The 19,562-nt window shown below is 37.5% G+C and overlaps 1 pseudogene; it reads right to left on the bottom strand.

Annotated features, from left to right (window-relative positions):
- Positions 1 to 999: 999 nt before the first annotated feature.
- On the bottom strand, positions 1,000 to 2,950 carry LOC140533592 (ubiquitin carboxyl-terminal hydrolase 14 pseudogene; annotated as a pseudogene).
- Positions 2,951 to 19,562: the final 16,612 nt, after the last annotated feature.

Below are 19,562 nucleotides of genomic sequence, written 5' to 3'. Positions count from 1 at the left end.
TAATAACTTTTTCCCATTCTACAATCCTGTGACTAGAAAGTCAGAAAGACCTGAGTTCAAATCCAGTCCCAGACACATACTAGCAATATATACGTGGGTAAATATCTTAACCTCTTTCTGCCTAAATTTCCTCTTCTGTAAAATGAAGATTACAATAGCACTTGCCTCCTAGGTATCCTCAAAATATCGTCATGAAGATCAAATGAGATAATATTTATAAAGTACTTTGCAAACCTTTAAGAGATATATAAATACTAGCTATCATTATTTATTATTAGCATTGCCTTTTACCATGTCTCCTGTTTAGAATCTATTATGTTAATGTTTGAAACCTTGTTTACAAGACTTTTTTAAAATGAATTCTAATTTGGGTAGAAATATAAGTTACACTTTTGTTTGTGACTCTCTTTACAACAGAGACACTGTGATGTCAAAGCAACATTTCATTCCCCTCTTTATGTCACAAATATCTTACAAGTATCTTAATAACATGCATCAACAACAAATATACTACACATTATAACATATAAGGATCATAGATTTGAATACAGAAGAAACCTTAAAGAGCAATCCTTGAACTTTATAGAATCAGAGAAGTTAAATTACTTTTCTGAGGACTCATAGGATATAAGTGGTAGAATCAGAATTTGAACCCAGGATTCTCCCTCACTCCAAAACCAATATTCTTTTCACTGTACTATGCTGCAATGTAATACAGATAGAGACAAAGTGATATGATAGCTATTATACCATTCAGGTAACATGGTTTCCTAGCAAGGCACTATTTAATTTCATAATGGCAATATTAATAAACATTAAGTTGCAAAATTAAGTAATAATGATGAAATATGATTTGATAAATATATGACAAACTTAAGACCCAATGAAACCAACATTTCAACATTTCCTCATTTTTGCTAATGCCTTTAAAATCTTGTACAACTTTTCTCTTACTTCTCTATTCAAAATAGTTTTATCAGTTCAATTGTCCTATTTTTTTTTTTTACTGTTATTGATCACAATTTATTTTGAAGTCATGAAATGCCAGCAACAGAACAGACTGAGTCAGCAGGTCAGGCTGGACAAACACTTGATTGTAGCCATGTCTCCATGGGCTATGGGCAGCAGCACTGAGTCACACAACAAGGGCAACATTCTCCCTTCCACCTTCTGGCAACACTTTGTTAGATAAGGCAAAAGGATGGGCAGCTATTGAATGGTGGTTTGAACCATGCAAGAATAACAACAAATGATGGAATAATAGGTGTGCAATAAATATTTGATTGCTGAATCCTGGGCTAGTCAGAGACAGCTAAGATGACAGTTATTGTGAAGTTTCTTCTTCAATTACTTCAACTCTGCGAGGCCCGTATAATAGGACATATGCTATGTGCCAATCTCCACCACCAGATAACCGCAAAATATCTTCTGGTGTAACGATGCTGACCTTATCATCATCAAACTTAATCCATTCATCTTGTTTCCTTTTCACCCATGATACATAATGGCCTGAGGAACTAGACCTTCCCTGATGTGTTAGCACTGCTTGTAAGTCATAATAACCACAGTTGTTAGAGCCAATATCATCAGGAAAAGAAAATGGTTCATATTTAACTTCTTTCTGTGCACCACCACTTTTGCTAGATGTCTTTGGCTGTTGATTTACTTTTTTGTCTTCTAGATCCTTGAATTTTGACCGAAAGGAGACCATTTTTTCTTGAAGTTCTGGTGTACATAGTTCATATACATCCAACCTAAGAGGAAATTTAACATCCTTAAGAACTTTGGCATTCACAGATTCCTTCTCTTTGTAAAAAAATCGAACCATCTGAATAGTAAGGTAAGCAGGCAGCCGGCTAATCTTGGAAGATTTTATGTACAAAGCATTTCTTTGCAATGTTGGAGACTGTTTGGTGATTTCTTCCTGAAGTCTCAATTTAAGTCCTGTGAACAGATACTTGACTTCTTGATTGATAAAACAGCTGAGCTGAAGCTGGTTCTCCTTCCCTTTGGTGGCTTCCTCTTCCTCAGCCTCTGTACATTTCATGGTAGTTTCAAATTCAACACCAAAGAACTGATCAATTAAACTTTTCTTTTTAGAAGGTGCTTGGGCTGCTGCAGCAGGTGATGTATTGTCTGTCTCCATAACAGAATCACCTTCTAAAGCTTCCAGTTTTTGTTGTAGCACTCGCATCATTTGAATCCAACATTCATTAGCATCCTGTTGAAGATATTGTCCTTGATCACCCTTCTCTGCAAACTGTGGGAAAGTCATATGCAAAAACTGCAGTAGAATAATAGGTGGGATACTGGAGGAAGTTTTGTCCATGGAATCAAACAAATCTCTAAGGGCTGCAGTGATATACTGTGCCGAGGCCATTTCCCCTGAAGCTCGCAAGGCACCTGCATACCTTTTAAGGGCATCTTTGAGTTCTGGCACAGAGCGGATACACTGAACTGTAGCGTTCATGTAACAAGTGTTACCAAGATTTGTCAATCCACATGGCAATTCCATAGCAGATGCTAGCTGTTCTTCCGTCATGTCTTCTACGAAAACAGTTCTAGCTACAGGTTCTTCAGGCAGAGCATCTGCTGATCCCATCATTAACAGAGTCATTCCACTCTTTATCTTGAGGTTTCCCCAATCGTCATCCTTCAGAGTGCCTCCTTTCACCATAACTTTCTGTCTAGCAGGCTGGACTCCAGTCAGTGCAAAAAGCTGAGCCTTGAATACCATGGGAGGTTCATCAGTATTCAGTTCCACACCGTCAAATTTCTCTTTTCCCCATTTTACATTAACTGAGAAGAGCGGCATGGCTGAGGGAAGCGGCGGCACAGGAAGGCCGGGACTGGGGGCTACTGAGGAGGGGAAGGAACACGAGTTGGGGGCAGGAGAGGCTGCGGCGGCGGCGGTAAGGCTCTGGCTGGGCGTGAGATCCGGCGGCGGCAGCGGCGCGACTCTTGAGTCTCATTCAGACCGGCCACTGACGATGATGCGGCAACACGCCGTTCGTCCGGCAGAGGAAGACCAATTGTCCTATTTTCACAGAATACTCTATAAACTAATAATGACTGGCTGCCATTTATACAGTGCTTTAAGGTTTGCAAAATGTTCAACAAATATTATCTTATTTGATCTTCACAGCTACCCTAGGAGTTAGGTACTATTGTTCTCTTCTTTTTCAACTGAAGAAACTGAGGCAAACAGAAGTTAAGAAACTTGCCCAGGGCCATAGAACTAGTTTGTATCCATGGCCAGATTTGAATTCAGTTTCTGATTTCAGGTACAGTCTTTTGTCCATTATGCTTAAGACAACTTCTTAAAAATCAAAGCTTTTATGATAATGACAATAATGACTCACATTTATAGATACTTTAAAGTCCTTCAGTTCCCAAAGTGGGCAATACCACCATCCAGAGAGTACTGGAACAATCCAGGGGGATGGTAGTAGCCTTGGGTGCCATTGGGCAGTACTGAATAAAAATAAGGGGGCAGTGGAAGCATAAGGAAAGAAGAGAAGAAAATTTTGAAAAGCCACTGATATGTTTCATCTGTTGTGTAACAGTGTTAAAGTCATAGTCATTGCACTATTTTCCAAATAAACACAAAAAATTCAAGTTATGACTCATTAGTAGTCAAGTCAGCTGACAAGTACAAGCAAGTATTGACAGGTAAATAAAGTATGTGACACATTATGGGGAAGTCCAGCATGCAAAGGCAAGAATATGTGCATGTAATGACTTGTTTGTAATACGATACTATATGGTTACATGACACAATATTGCATCACCAAAATTTCAATTCAAGAAACCCCCCTCCCACAAATTTACAGTCAATTATTAAATTTAAGATGCGCCATTTAAAAATATATTATGTATACTTTTTTCAATGACACAATTTTTTAAAAAAACATTAAAAACATATTCATTAAAGGAAGATTTTGGGGGAGGGATGAGTAATTTTTTTATGAAAAGGGAGCAGTAGTCCAAATAAATTTGGGAGTCTCTGTTAAATCCTGAACTTCAAAGAAAATACAGAGAAATCAAAGCTCAACAGACATGGCTTCCTCTGCCTGACCATCAACAGACAGGTCCAACTGTCTGACCATAGTTATCAGAGAGGGAAGCACCAACATCTGGGTTTTCAAAGCTGGGAGCCTTCTTTAGTGGCTTCCCAGAGTTCTCATCTGGCCATCCATTTCCAGTCAGCAAGCCCCAAGGTAAAACCTCACCATCGGAGCATTTTATACCTTTCTGTAGAGGGCAATCCAGCCCTTGAGAAACAGTGCCTCATTAACAAAAGGTGTGGACATTCCAACAAATCTTCCCTAATCAAATTCCCTTTAATGGGCAGGCCCATTCGTAGGTGGGGAATATCTTTAATCACATTAACAATACAAATACATATACTGTTTCTACTTAAAGAAACTCTGGTTTCTATACTTTGCTCCTAGTAAAGACTCTTGATTGATAAAGGCAAGATTATACTAAAACAAAAATAGCAAAAGATCCTATTTTGCTTGCCATCACAACATACTAAGGGTTGAATATTTAAATATTCAGTCAAAAATGACACTACTTTTATTCATCAGACTAAAGAAACTTAAAACTTATTCTTAAAAAATATTACTATACCTAACACAAATTTTAAAAAGCAGTATGTTTCAAAATTCTTTTTGAAGCGTTGGGATCTGTCTATGTAAATGCTCTATGCATGCCTATCCAGTAGCCTAAAGAAAAATTTTCCGAAGTTTTATAATGAACCATTTATAAGAAGCTTTATAAGGAACACAATATTTCAGGTTATTCGCTGATATGGGGTCATTCAGATTTGTCTGAATCTTGGATATTCAATTTACTTGGACTCTTGGATCTTGGACACTAATTGGATGCTGAATTTACTTCTTAAGATTAGGTTAATAAGAAAAATTTGCCCTATTTGATATTGCCAATAGAAAAGAATTTTTCTCTACCCTGATGTTTTTCCTTACTATGCCTGAACCTGATTTCTCACTACAGTAGTTTCTAATACTACTACATAATGAAATCATTTCCACAGTAGTGAAAGACCCAACATTGTTTTTCTCCCAAATTCACAAAACCTATCAGCTATGCCTATTTTCAGTTTCTTTGGAGGTTAACCAATATAAACTGTTGTACTTCCTAGGATCTGAAGTCTGCTTATTTTTTTATTTATCAGATTTTCATTAGTGACTTTCTTCCAAAGAAATCTTGTAAGCTAAGAGCAGCAATTATAGGACAATTTCCTTGTAGAAGGTATCCATTACTATTTGAAAATCTCTATATTTGATTTCTTGGCTGATGTGGAGAAAACAACATAAGACTATTTATAGCTGGAAGAGACCTTAGAGATCATCTAGTCCAACCCCCTCTCCTTTTATAGATGAGCAAATTGAGGCTCTGAGGAAGTTTGGTGATATACCTAAAGTCATACAACCAGCTATGTGAAGAGCTTCCCTTCCACTACATTTTGATGAAAGCAAAGACAGAGTTAAGGTCCCTATAGTTTGGGTATTACATGCATTGTATTGTTTTCTAATTCTTTGAAAATTGGTAATTTATGTATCACATATATGATCATTGTAGCAGGAATAAAGTCTTAACCTCTCCCCCAATGCAGATTAGGCTAGTTTTTTTTTTCCTTAGAAAGTACTGAGACATTCCTTAAGACTTGATTGGCTTAAGGTACTGTTGACTTGTTGAATAGATTAGTGAACAGTCATTAAAAAGGGTTCTTTCATTAACTGTTGAATGACTAACAAGTGTCTCACTTTGTTCCAATATCAAACTAAAACTACCAGGGCACTGGCACAAGTTAGGCTCAGCCCAGAGCAATTGGCATAGTCTTGTCAAATTGGAACATAATGAGCTCTATAAAGTGAGGGAGGGGCAGTGCTGATGAAGGTAAATCTTAATTGGCCTTAGTGCTTCTTGTGATAATGTTGGTGAAGCTCCCAGTGGTTGCTTCCTAAGAAGAAATCCTCACTTCTTGAAGATTAGAGAACACATTTCCAGTGGCCATTCAGCAAGAAGAAAACAATATGAATATATTCTGTGCCCCTGAATACTTTTACTTTGAGCATAATTGCACTAAACTGTGGTTTAGGCCCTCCGGCTTAGCTGGGTCTTCATGCCTTTTAAATTTAAATGTCCTCCATGTTCTACCAAGAAATCTCTTCAGAACTTGGCATACTTTTAAATCAGCCTGGAGGGAATGAAGTTTTTGAGATAGAAAAAGATTTTCTTCTGTATTAAAAAAGAACAAATTCAAAAAACATTGTGTTCAAACCTTGCTAGGATGTTATGAACTCAATGCTCTGTAGACATTTCAAACTCAACATATAAAAATGAGAAAGCATTATCCTTCCCCCAAACCCACTCCTTTTAGAACTTTCTACATTTCTATCAAAAGCACCACCATCCTTCCAGTTTCCTAGATTTCCAACGTTGACTTCATCTTCCCCTCCTCATTCTCTTTCATCTTCCTCAACATCATTCTCCATAACATTGATTCCACTGTGAAGTTTTATGAATTCTACTTCCATTACTTCTCTTTCCAATCTATCCACTTCTATCAACCTCATCATTTATCATAGAAACCATTTTAATACTCCCTTAATTGGTCTCCCTGGCTCCTTTCTCTCTTCTCTTCAATTCAACCTCCACAGGTCTTCCCAATTTACCCCCCTAAAGCACAGGATAGACCATGTCACTTCCCTGTTCAGGAAGTTCCAGGAGCTTCCTATTGCTTCTAGGCTATATTGCAAACCATTTAGTATTTAAAGCCCTTCACAATCTTGTCCCAACGTATCTTTTCTCTTACTCTTCTTCATGACTTCTGGAAGCCAAGATAGTGGAGTAAGCAGCAAGTCACTCTCACCCTCCCTTACTGACTTTGAAAAACTCAGAAAATACTTCTGCAGGAAAAATCCTGGAATAATGGAGCCAGCAGAAAGATGGGGTGCAACAGTTTTTTAGCTTGTGAGGCTAAGGGGATTAACGGGAAAGGTCCATCTTGTTGTGGCTGAAAGGGATCAGTACAGGACAGGAGGCATCCTGGCAAACCAACAGCAAGTCCCACCTCAGTGGACCAGCAGGAGATCCTGAGCCCCAGGGTGGTGGTGGAGTAGGCAAGCACCAACACCAAGACCCCCCACCCTCCCTTACCCTGTATGTCTTTGCACAGACAGGGGACCTGGCAGACATCAGCTCAGCCCATGGTGAGGAGTCAACCTCTAGTGGCCAGACCACCCCCATACCCACACCTCACCCTTCAAGCTTCAGTGTAATCCTGGGGAAAAGCAGTAAAACCCCACCAGGCGTTGGCACACACCAGCCACGACCACCAGCCTCCAGCTGCCAGAACCTGAGGTTCCGACACATAAAGCCAATAACCAGGCCCCTACCCCCCAGCACAAGAAATATGGGACAGTGCTCCCTGTGCTCCAGAAGCAGAGATCAACTTTAAAACCCAGGAAAAAGGTGAATATCATAAGCAAAAAGCAACAAAGAAAATCAAAGACCATAGATACTTCTTTTGGGAACCAGGAAGATCAAAACACAAACTGAGAAGATGACAGCAATGTCACTATACCCACATCTGAAACTTCAAAGGGGAATATGAACTGATCTCAAGCCCAAATAACCTTCTTGGAAGAGCTCAAGAAGGATTTCAAAAGTCAAATTAGAGAGGTAGAAGAAAAATTGAACAATTCCTTTAAAAATACAATTGACACAATGGGGGAAAATGAAGAAAACAACTCCTTAAAAAGTAGAATTGGCCAAATGGAAAAAGAAATACAAAAGCTAGCTGAAGAAAGCAATTTGTTAAAAATTAAAATTGGGCAAGTGGAAGCTAATGACTTTATCAGACATAAAAAATCAGTCAAACAAAATCAAAAAAAGAAAAAAGAAAACATATAAAATACTTCATTGGAAAAAAACTGACCTGAAAAATAGATCCAGGAGAAGTAATTTAAGAATTATTGTTCTACTTGAGGGCCATCATGAAAAAAAGAGTTTGGACAGTATTTTCCAAGAAATCATCAAGGAAAACTGCCCCAAAATCCTAGAACCAGGGCATAAAAGAGTCATCAAAAGAATCCACTGATCACTTCCTGAAAGAGATCCCAAATTAAAAATACCAAGGAATATTGTAGCTAAATTCAAGAATTATCAGGTCAAGGAGATGATACAGCAAGTAGCCAAAAAGGAAACAATTCAAGTATCATGGAATTACAGTCAGGATCATGCAAGACCTTGAAACTTCTACATTGAAATATCAAGAAAGGCATAAAAATGTTGTGTTATCCAATAAGGGCAAACTGTTTACATCTCTACATAGGAATATGATACTTGTAAATCTTGAGAACCATATCTTTATTACAACCTTGAAGAGGGGTATACATAGACAGAGGGTGTGGGTATAAATTAAGTGATGTGATGATTAAAAAAAAGCCTAATTAAGAAGTGAAAAGGGATTGTGATGGGAGAAGAGGAAAGGAGGAGGAAGAAAAGGGTAAATTACATCACATGAAGAGGCACAATAACATTATAGTAGAGGGAAAGCAGGGAGGGAGATGAGCATTGCTTGAACTTTACTCTCATCAGATTTGGTTCAAGGAGGAAATAACATATTCAGTTAGGTATAGAAATCTAACTTGCCACACAAGCAATAGGAGGGGAAAGGGGAAAGAAAAGAGAGAGAGATGATAGAAGGGAGGGAAGATTGAGGGAGGTGGTGGTCAAAAGTAAAATTCTTTTGCAGAGAGAAAGGGAGAAGGGAGAAATAAAAGCATAAATGGGGAGGGAATAAGATAGGAATAAGAAAGACAAAAATAGTAATCATAACTGTGAATGGGATGAACTCTCCCATAAAATGGAAGTGGATAGCAGAATGAATTAAAAATCAGAATCCTACAATATGTTATTTACAAGAAACACATTTGAAACAGGGGGATATATATTGGGTAAAGGTAAATGACTGGCATAGAATATATTATGATTCAGCTGAAGTAAAAAAAAAAAGCAGACAAAGCAAAAGCAAAAATAGATCTAATTAGAAGAGATAAAGAAGGAAACCATATCCTGTTAAAAGTCACCACAGGCAATGAAGTAATATCATTACTAAACTATGTGCACTAAATGGTATAGCATTACTCCCTTTCATGCAGTCTATGCTTCAGCCAAACTAGCCTTTTTATCATTTCCTATACTAAGCAAAAACCTACTACTAACTATTTTATCTTCCATCTCTTGCCTATGTAAAAACAATATCTCGCCCCCATTCTTGGAATACACTTCTTCTTTATCTTGGACTCTAGAATACCAAATTTCTAAGTTGAGTTCCAGTGCTCACCTTGCTGGTGAGGTTTTTCTCAATACTTCCATTGCTCCTCCTCTCCATAACTTTGTATTTACTTTGTATATATTTTCCTGTATACATATGTCATCTTACCAATAGAAGATAAGTTCACTGAGGGAAGAGAATACTTAGTCTTTGTCTTCATATCTTCAAGCTGGTCTATAGGAGATGCAGAATAAATGCTTAATGAATGAATATATTGAGTTTAAAAAGGCATTTAAGTATTTGCTAAATATAATTTATTTAGACACTATGACAATCTATTACCAACAATTGAAACCAATTGAAACTTCAATTTAATTATTAATTAATTAAAGTTAAATTAAAAAAGGAAAATGCATATTACAAAGAGGAGCATATAGGAGAGCACTGAAAGAATATCAGTGACTGTCATATTCAATTATTAAGGTGCAAACATCCTGCTCTTAGGTACAGAAGATTTAATCCATATTTTTAATTTGTTTACTTAAACATTTCAAATAGTAAGACCTCTTCTATCTGTACATCAATAGCAAGTTTGATAAAGAAGAATAAATTGTATAAAAAGTGATACTTTTCCAGAAGAATATGGCTTGAAGGGATAAATCCCATCTCTTTATCTTTATCTCATTTCTGTCACTTTCTGTTTTAACCATGAATTAATGAAGTATAAGACAGTTTTCCTGAAGCAAATTCCTATACTTAACAATAAATCACATGATGGAATAAAATCTTTGGCATCTCCTACCAAACTGAATGGACTTCAGCCATATTTACTACCCTTGCAATAGAAACTCTGGTATCTGGGGAATGAGAAAGCATAGACCATGGAGAGCTCCTCCAATATCCTTCTTCCTTTAAGAAGGATGCCAAGACTAGCCATCTCTTCATTCCCGTTATGGTTGCCCTTCTCTGGACTTCATCATGCCTCTACACTAAGTGCCTTCCCCAGCTCTTTTTAGTTGCCTTTTATGTGTTTCCTCCCCTGCCCCACCCTATTAGATTGGGGCTCCTTGAGGGCAAGGACTGCTTTTACTCTCTTTGTATCCCCAGCACCTAGAACAGTGCATGGCACATGGTAAGGGCTTAATAAATATTTATGTACTGACTGACAGAATGAGAGAGAGAATGTGAAAAACAGGAGAGACAGAGAGAGACAGACAGAAACAGAGACAGGGAGATTAGAGAGTGAGACAGAGAGATGAGAGAATGAGAAGCAGAAAGATGAGAGGCAGAGACAGAAAAAAAGAATGAGAGAGAAGGAGCAGAGAGAATGTATGACAGACAGAGGAGTTGTCGGAGTGTGGGAAGGGATAAGAGGGAAGGGAAAGTCGGGAGGGTTCTACACTGCTAAACCCTTGAATGAGGTTTTCCAGATGGAAGCCAGATGGACAGAATCAGAAGTAAATCATGGGATAAGGTGGCTTGGGACTTCTAGATTTTCCAGGCTGGGGCAGTGTCATTAGTGCCACCAGAGTTACAGCTTCTCATAGATAAGTTCAGAGAGACTCATTGCAAGTATATTATCCACCAAATGATGATTCTTTTTTCCAGTCATAACAACTGTGAAATACCAAAACCATCTATCTGTTTTGGTGAAAAGAGATTTCAGCCATGCTGGTGAAGTCACAGATCCTTGAAGTACAAGATAAAATCTGAGATCTTAAGCTACCATTTTTTTTTTCAGGGAAAGGTTATAAATGGATTTGTTTTGGAGAAGAAGATTTCCTGGCAGTTTGTGCTTAGGCTGGTGGGGGCAGCAAATTAAAGGAAGCTGTGATCACAAAGAGCCAGCATGGCTTTATCAACTATTTCATGCTGGTGAAACGTTAGTGGTCTGTGTGAGCTACACAGGCTAATTTTAAAGCTCATTAGTCACTCCTTTCCTAAATGATGTTCAACAAGCTGCTGTCTCTCCCCTCTCTAGTGCTTGTTCCACAGAGCTGCCAAAACAATCTTCCTAATTCATATGACTGAGACGTCCTCCCTCTGCTCAAAATCCTTCCCTGACTCCCCCTTCCTACTAGATAAAATACAAATTCCTGAGGTTGGTATTTAAGAGCTTTAAGAGTCTGACTCCCACCTACATAAAATTCCAGGCTTCTGCCAGGCCTCTTCAAAAATTATACATTCTAGACCAATGGGGCTACTAGGCACTGGGTTCAAATCCTGCCTCTGATGTATACTCTCAGTTTGACTTTTAGTAAATCACTTAACTTTTCTGGGGCTCAGTTTTCTTGTCTGAAAATGCAAGGGGAAGGATTGGATTGGATGGTGTCTGACATCCCATCTGGATCTAGATGTGTGATCCCATGATAATTATTAACTGTTTCCTTGGACTTGATATTACTTCTTCTAGGCTTTTGCATAAACTGAATTCCCATATTTGAAATGTACCCCTTCCTTAGTGCTACCCTTTGGAATTCTTATCTCAACTCTCTTGTCTTGTCTCATGGGCCACCTCTGTAAAGCTTAACCTGAATTCCTCAGTTGTTCATATTCTCCCTCCTTAATTGTCCTCATACTATACTACATGCCATTGTATCCCATTGCTTTAGCAGGTATTCTTTCATTCTTGGGGCTGAGCAGAACCAGTATCTACTACGTCTGACAAGATGAGAAGTGGGTTAGGGGAAGAAATATACCTGCAGAATCACTACAATCATGATGGATTTCAAGACAGGCCTTAGAAACAAGAATGCATTTGCTTGCGTTTCTGATGTGGACCTGTGGAGGCTGGTGGGGGAAAGATGCTGAAAGGGCACTCAGAGTATTATAGTTCTCAATTCAGGCCTAAAGTCAGAAAGATCTGAGTTCAAATCCAGCCCCTATTTACTAGCTAGGTAAATCTGTGCAACTGTCTGGGCAAGTGTCTCACTTCTCAACTGCCTCAATTTTTTCACTGGTAAGATGGGGATAATAACAGTATCGACCTCACAGGTTTGTTGTGACAATCAAATGAAATACTATTTGTACTGAGCACAGAGTATGGCAGACAGTAGATGCTTAATAAATGTTGCCCCCCTTTTCCACCCATTCCAGGGTTTTAACTTAGTCAGGGATTCTGTTAGCGGCTAGAAGGTGTCTCAGGGGTTGTCTACGTCTATTGATCGTTTTACAGAAGAGGAAAGAGCCCAAATTGATAAGTAACTTGAGAAAGATCACTAAGGCAGCAAGCACTTTAAAAATGTTCCTTGAATGAATGGACAGATGGAAAAAGGATTAAGGACTTAATGGAGAAAGGGTCTTATTTATTTCAATTCCCTCATTTTATATATAGATGGAGAAATGCATAGACCCCTTTTCAATTCCCAGTAAAATTAAGTTTTAATTATCGATAGTGGCATGAATATTTCAACATTGTAGCTACCCTAACAGTTTGCACTACCTATATACTGTGAGCAGTAAAATATCCACAGTTCTATATCATTCATTCATGCCGTTACTCTTTTCCATTAATGCAGTTATAGAGATGTGTCTAGTTATGTATACATTTTGAAACAATTTTTTCATATTCAAATCCTTACAAGTGAAGTTAAACATACAGAAAAATATCTTTCACATATCATCCAACAAGCGTACATGAATTGTCACCTATTTATGTGCTTAGAATCAGGTTCTCACAGGTTCTGTGAGAATTACAGAGAAGAAATGTGAAATGTTATAATTATGAGCTAATTTTTGTTTACAAGGTACTTTGTATACATTATCTCATTTGTTCCTTAAAACTCTGTGAGATGGTCAATCCTCATTTTACAGATGAGGAGACTGAGGCTCTAATAAATTAAGTGATTTGTTCAAGGTTATACAGCTACTACAAAGATTTGGGTCCCAGATCAAGTTCCTCTGACTCCTAATCCTTGTCCTTTGTCTAGTCCTGTGCCCTTGGTTCTAAACTACTTATATTGGGCCTGGAGTCCTCAGAAAGTTCTGAGTTCAAATATGGCCCCAGATTTACTAGCTATGTGACCTTGGGCAAGTCACGTAACTTCTATCTGCCTTAATCCATTGGAGAAGGAAATGACAAACTACTCCAGTATCTTTGTCAAGAAAACTCCATGGACAGCATGGTCCATGGAGTCATGAAGAGTTGGACACAACTATAATCTAAGGGAAGTGCTCACAACTGGGGAATATCTAAACAAATTATAGTGAATATAATAGAGTAATATTGTGCCCTAAGAAATGACAAACTAGATGATTTCAGGGAATTCTGGATAGTACAAACTGATGCAACAATGTGTGTATGTATGCATGTATGTTTATATATATGTTTATGTCGATATATGTACATATGAATGTTTATATACATGTATGCATACAAAGATACATACCATATATGATCTTTATTTTTAATATTTCTATAGGCTAAATAGAAGCAGAATTATATTAAGTGTTAATGGTTCTAAATGTTTATATGCATATGTATAAGTGTTTATGTATACATAGATATGGTTTATATTTCTCATATAATTTTGGAATCTTCTTTTAAAATGAGCATTATAAACACTTGGAATTACTGCATGTAGAGAGAAAGCAATGGATAAATGGACATGTTTTAACAACAGTTATATTGTTACAATATTTCTATATTAAAATAACACATCAAAATAGAGCTTTACGAGAATTACCAGATGGGAAAACATGGCATCTTTTCTCCTATTAGATGATTGTAGGTTTTTTAGACATTCTACTGATAATATAGCAGAGAAGAGAATCCCCTGAAATGTATACAGAACAATTGGCTTGTTATGTACGAATCGACATCTTTGATCAAATAAAAAGAGCCCATACTTTTTTTTCAGTGTGTATACTATTCGAGGAACCGTCCTTAAACCCAATTATCCTTTTTTAGGGTTTTAGGGTTATGGAAAGATGAATGAGTGAAACAAGATACCTTGTTACATACTTTGCCATATATTGTAATCACTTAGCAAACCTTAGGTAATATCACTATTTATTATCTTTATACTAGACTTTGTATCAGTTTGTATTTTAATAAATTACAAATTATGAAACCTGACTATAATGAGACACTGAAAAGTTTTTTAGTTTTATTGCTTGTTTCCTTTGTGATGTGTGTGTGTGTGTGTGTGTGTGTGTGTGCTTGTCCTTTGTTGCCGAAGAAGACCATGCCATCAGAGAAATGAATACATGACTTACACTTGACTTTGTTTTGAGTGAGGGAGGGCTGTGCAGGTCACCAGCCTCACTTCTCCTCCAGAGCCATCTGCATCCAGTGACCAGGTAGATATTCATCAGGATGACTGAAGATGACCCAGGATGAGACAATTGGGGTTAAGTGACTTGCCCAAGGTCACAGAGCTAGTGAGTGTCAAGTGTCTGAGGTGAGACTTGAACTCAGGTCCTCCTAACTCCTACACTGGTGCTCTATCCACTGCACCACCTAACTGCCCTTTGCGATGTAAGTGACAGAAAATTGAAGCCTTGACTGTACTTTGTGAACATGAATTAGTCACTGAGCCTGATAATGCCCCATGCAATTCTCTCTCTTTTTAAAAGCTTTTTATTCTGAACTTGAATACTAAAAAATATCAGTGTTTCCAAATATGCAACAGAATACAAAAAGATGATTGCAGGTAAAATTATGAATCTCCATTTCATATTGCTTGCTTTTAAAGCAAGCATAGAATAAACTGCACATTAATTTCAAAATTGCCATCTGTACCTGCTTCTGAACTTCCTTCTGTTGTTGGAGGATCAAATGAGATAATACTTGTAATGTACTTAACACCATGCTTGGCATACAATAGACACTTGATAAATGCATGTTCATATTCCCTTCCTCCTCTCCTTTTATATTCATTTTTTTAAAAGCTTCAATGGCCTTTTTTGGCATCACTACTGTACTTGTCCAGGTGGTTCTACTCATTTCATTATGCATCAGTTTATACTACCCAGGATTCCCTGAAATCATCTAGTTTATCATTTCTTAGGGCAAAATATTACTCTGTTACATTTACTATAATTTGTTTAGATATTCCCCAACTGATTAAAACTTCCATTAGATTATAGTGTGTTTTTTTTTCTTCCTTTGAATCCCCTCTTCAGGATCGGGGAATCAGTTTTGTTTGTGACTTCTCATTCCTTTATATACACCCCAATATTTTCCTTGTTCATCACCCTGCCCTGCCCTATTTGTTTCCCAGTTAGTTTAATGTCTTACTACACCACACTGTATTCAACCATTCTTTATCCATTGCAAATAAGATTAAAATTCATCTCATGCCCATGTTTGTATATTTTAACCCCAGTTATGAAAATAATAGATTCTATCTCCTTCATTTCCCTCTTTATACTAATGTATTTCTCTATATTTCTTATTTAAATCCCTCAATAACCTTTGAAAAAACAAGAGTCTGAAGAAACACATTTGTTTCCCTGTTCGAATGTTAAGCCCTGTTACTTCTGGTTTTCTAAATTATTTCTTGTCTCTTCTTTTTCAGAGTTCCTACTTAGCTCTAATTCTTTCATCACAAATTATTGCAGTTCCATGTTTGTCTTAGGGTATGTAAATTATTGTTAGGGTAATTTTTTTTGTCTTTTTTCCCTTTTAGAATATTTAGAATATTATGTTCCAAAATGTCCTTTCATTTATAGTAGAAGCCATCAAGTCTTACGTCAACATGACTGAATGTAGTTCCTTGGTATTTAAACGTGTTTGTCCTGGATGCATTTCTGTGTCTTTCCTTTGCTATAGATTCTGTAGATTTTGATATTACTTTCCTGAAAGTTTTGTCTTTTTGGATTTCTTTCAGGAAGTAATTCATGGATTACTTTTATCTTTGCCTTGCTTTCTGTTTCTGTTTCTCATTCTGTTTCTTATAGGGTAGTTTCTGTTTATGATTTCATGAAATATAGTGTCTAGGCTTTTTTGTCATGATTTTCTGGCAGTCCAGTGATTCCTAAATTATCTTTCTTTGTACTGTTTTTGGAGTCAGTTGTTTTTGATATCAGATATCTTAACTTTTCATTATTTTTCTTTTGTTTTTTTAATCTGTCAATTTTTTTTCTATTTCATGGAGTCATTGATTTCTATTCTATTCTAGTTTTAGGGGAGTCTGTTACTTGGGAATTGTTTACACAGCTTTCTCTTCTTAACTGTTTTTAATTCTTTTTTCCCAAAGCTTCTATTTTATTTTGTATCTCTTCATTTCTTTTAGGTAATCATATAGTCCTTGTGGAAATGCCATTTTTTCCCTTCAAGTCTATTTTTGCAGTTGTCTATGAAGTTACTATCTCATTTTAGACTGAATTTTCAGCATTTTTATATCTCCAGTTATTTTTGTATTAGTGATGTATTTTGCTCATCTCTTCAGCTTTAATTGGGGCCTTGTACCAGGGTCGGTCTGTCCTCTTGTACTAATCAGCTCTACTTCTTCTCACCCTGGCTCACCTGGGTTCCTGGGTTAGCATCCACTTCCTATGTTAAAAGCTCTACCTATGTCTTTGAGGGGCAGAGTACCGGATCTTTATGACCCTGTGTAATATCTCAGGACAAGGTTTTAGGTACCTCAGAGACCCTGGATACATTGGCTGTCTAGTCTGAATAATTTTGTGCCACCAGTCCCTTCTGCCCTTATGACTTCTGAGGTCTCCACTGTGGATTTCTGAATCCTCTTCCCATCAGAATTTCTTGAGGAAGCCCCCCTCCCCTGTTACTTTTTTGGATATAGAGCCTTGCATTTTACAAATATTTCTGGATCATCCCTGATCAGGCTGGTTGACTATTATCTTACTGGCCTACGCTGGTTTGCTGATGGGCCCCTTTCCATGGGTGCATGGACCTCTAACTGACTTTTGATGTAGAACTGTTGTAGTTCATCATTGGCTTTCTTTATCATAATTCAGTGTAGTCTAAATTTCAGGTTTTTGTTTTAGTAGTAGGATTTGGGTAGTCTGCTTGCATTCAGGCAGTCATTTTGGACAAAAGAACTGAGAAATTTTTGCATATAAATCCATCAAAGAGTAGAACAGCATTTTGTCAGAATATAATCTACTATGTATTTTGATAATTCATAAAGGTACATTTTGATGGACAGATTAGAGATTCAGCTGCAGAAAAAGATATAATAGTTAGATTCTACAACTTTCATTTTTAATATAGAAGTACTTAGTTAACCAGTATTTTTATTAAGTACTGACTATGTGTCAGGAGCAGCGTTGACCCCTGGGGATACAAAGAAAAGCAAAAGACAGACTTTGTCCTCAAGGAGCTCCCATCCTAATGGGAGAGACAATATGCAAACAATGGTGGACATACGAGATGTAAACAGAGTAGCCTGAAAGTAATCTAAGAGGAAAGGCACTAGCATTAACAGGGAGTAGGAAAGGCTTCATGCAGAAGCTGAGATTTTGGCTGAGACATGAAGGAAGCCAGGAGATGAAGAGATGGAGGAAGAGCATTCTAAGCATTGGGGAGAGCCAGTCATAGTGCAGAAAAATGCCAAGGTGGCAGAGTAGCAGGAAAAAGTACAGATGTGTTCCCCACCACAAATCCTCCTCAAAGAGCTAGAAAATGTACCAGATTGAGTCCTAACTGGGAAATTGTATACAAAATCACAGTGAATCATTTTTTCCAACTTAGGTTTTCATAGGGAGATAAACAGGCACGCTGACAGTGAATATGTGGTCTAGATAGAAACAGTTACTCAGAATGTTGGGGGTACCTAAGTGGCTCAGTGGATAAAGTTCTGAGCCTGGAGTCAGAAAGACGTCTTACTGAGTTTGAATCCTGTCTCAGACACTCACTAGTTATGTGACCCTGGGCAAGTCACTTAACCCTGTTTGCCCCAGTTTCCTCATCTATAATATGACCACAAGGAAATGGCAAAGCACCCTAGTATCTTTGCCAAGAAATCCTGAAACGGGGTCACAAAGAATACGACTGAAACAACCCAACACCAACAATGCAGAACAATCCAGAATAGGAACTGAAAAAGGAGCAAATCTGTGCACCAGGGCAAAAAAACATCCTATACCCAGAAAAGGCATCAAACTGTCTGCATGGTGCAGGAACTAGGCCAGTTGGTACCTATAATACACTACCAAGTTTTGGGTCATAGGTCCAGGGTAGAGTTCAGAAGCCAGCTACAGCTGCATGGTAGAGACTATAGACATGGAGTAGAGTTTCAGTTCCAGCCTCCAGCCTATTCTAAAGTCAGAGAGGAATAACTAGGTCAGGAAACCCAGGCCACAGAGGAGCCTGCAGTTCTGTCACTCTAAACCTGCAGAGCTTTATAGCTGGCTTATAATATGAGTCCAGCAGCTGTCTGCTGGAACCCCAGCCAGAGGCAAGTCCATGGGCTTATAGACCAAAATCGAACCAAGATTGGAAAATTGCAGAGCATATAAGAGAAAGGTAGTGAAGATGGTGGTAGAACTTCACCTAGATCAGACAACTTGGGAAGCACTGAAAGCTTGCAGGCGTCCAGATGAACTGTCCCTGAGAACTAGAGTAATACAACACTAAATAACCTAATAAAACTGCAAAATAACACAAGAGGACACAAGCTTAACCCAAATATTCCCTTCCTAAGGTATAAAGAGCTCAGCCCTAACATAAAATCCAAAGTTGGAGAGTAAGCTAAAGGAATGAATAAACAAAAAAGAATCCTGCCCCAAAGAGCTGATGTGGTGACAGTTGTGCTTACCACAAAAACCCCGAAGAAGAGAATGGCTCCAAATATCTACTAGAAAATTTTCAAAGAAAGAGACAACTTGGAAATAAGTTCAACTCAAATTCCTGGAAGAGACAAAAGCAAGAATTGTGTTTTGTTTTTTTTTAAGTTTGGAATCAAATGAGAATGCAATGAGAAGGGAGGGATGGGAAAAGAATTGAGAGCTATGGAAAAAAAATAATCAGAAAGACAACAGTAGGGCACAAAAGGCACAAAATCTTATCCAAAAAACTCCCAGAAAGTTAGAATGACCAAATATAAGTGAATAACTCCATGAGATAACAAAAAAAAATTTTAAGTCAAAAATTATAAAAAATAAATAAAGAGTACATAAAAGCATCTCATAGAAAAAAGCAACTGACCTGGAAAATAAACAGAAGAGAGATAATTTAAGATCATTGATCCACCTGGAAGAAATGACCAAAAAAAGAGCCTATACATCAAATTTTTAAAAACTGTCAGAAGAAACAGAAAAAAAATATCACTGGTCACCTTCT

This window comes from Notamacropus eugenii, chromosome 3, assembly GCF_028372415.1.
Source record: "Notamacropus eugenii isolate mMacEug1 chromosome 3, mMacEug1.pri_v2, whole genome shotgun sequence".
In the NCBI taxonomy this organism is placed as follows: domain Eukaryota; kingdom Metazoa; phylum Chordata; class Mammalia; order Diprotodontia; family Macropodidae; genus Notamacropus; species Notamacropus eugenii.
Note: the sequence above shows the minus strand (reverse complement) of the source record. Positions and strands in the feature narration are given on the sequence as shown.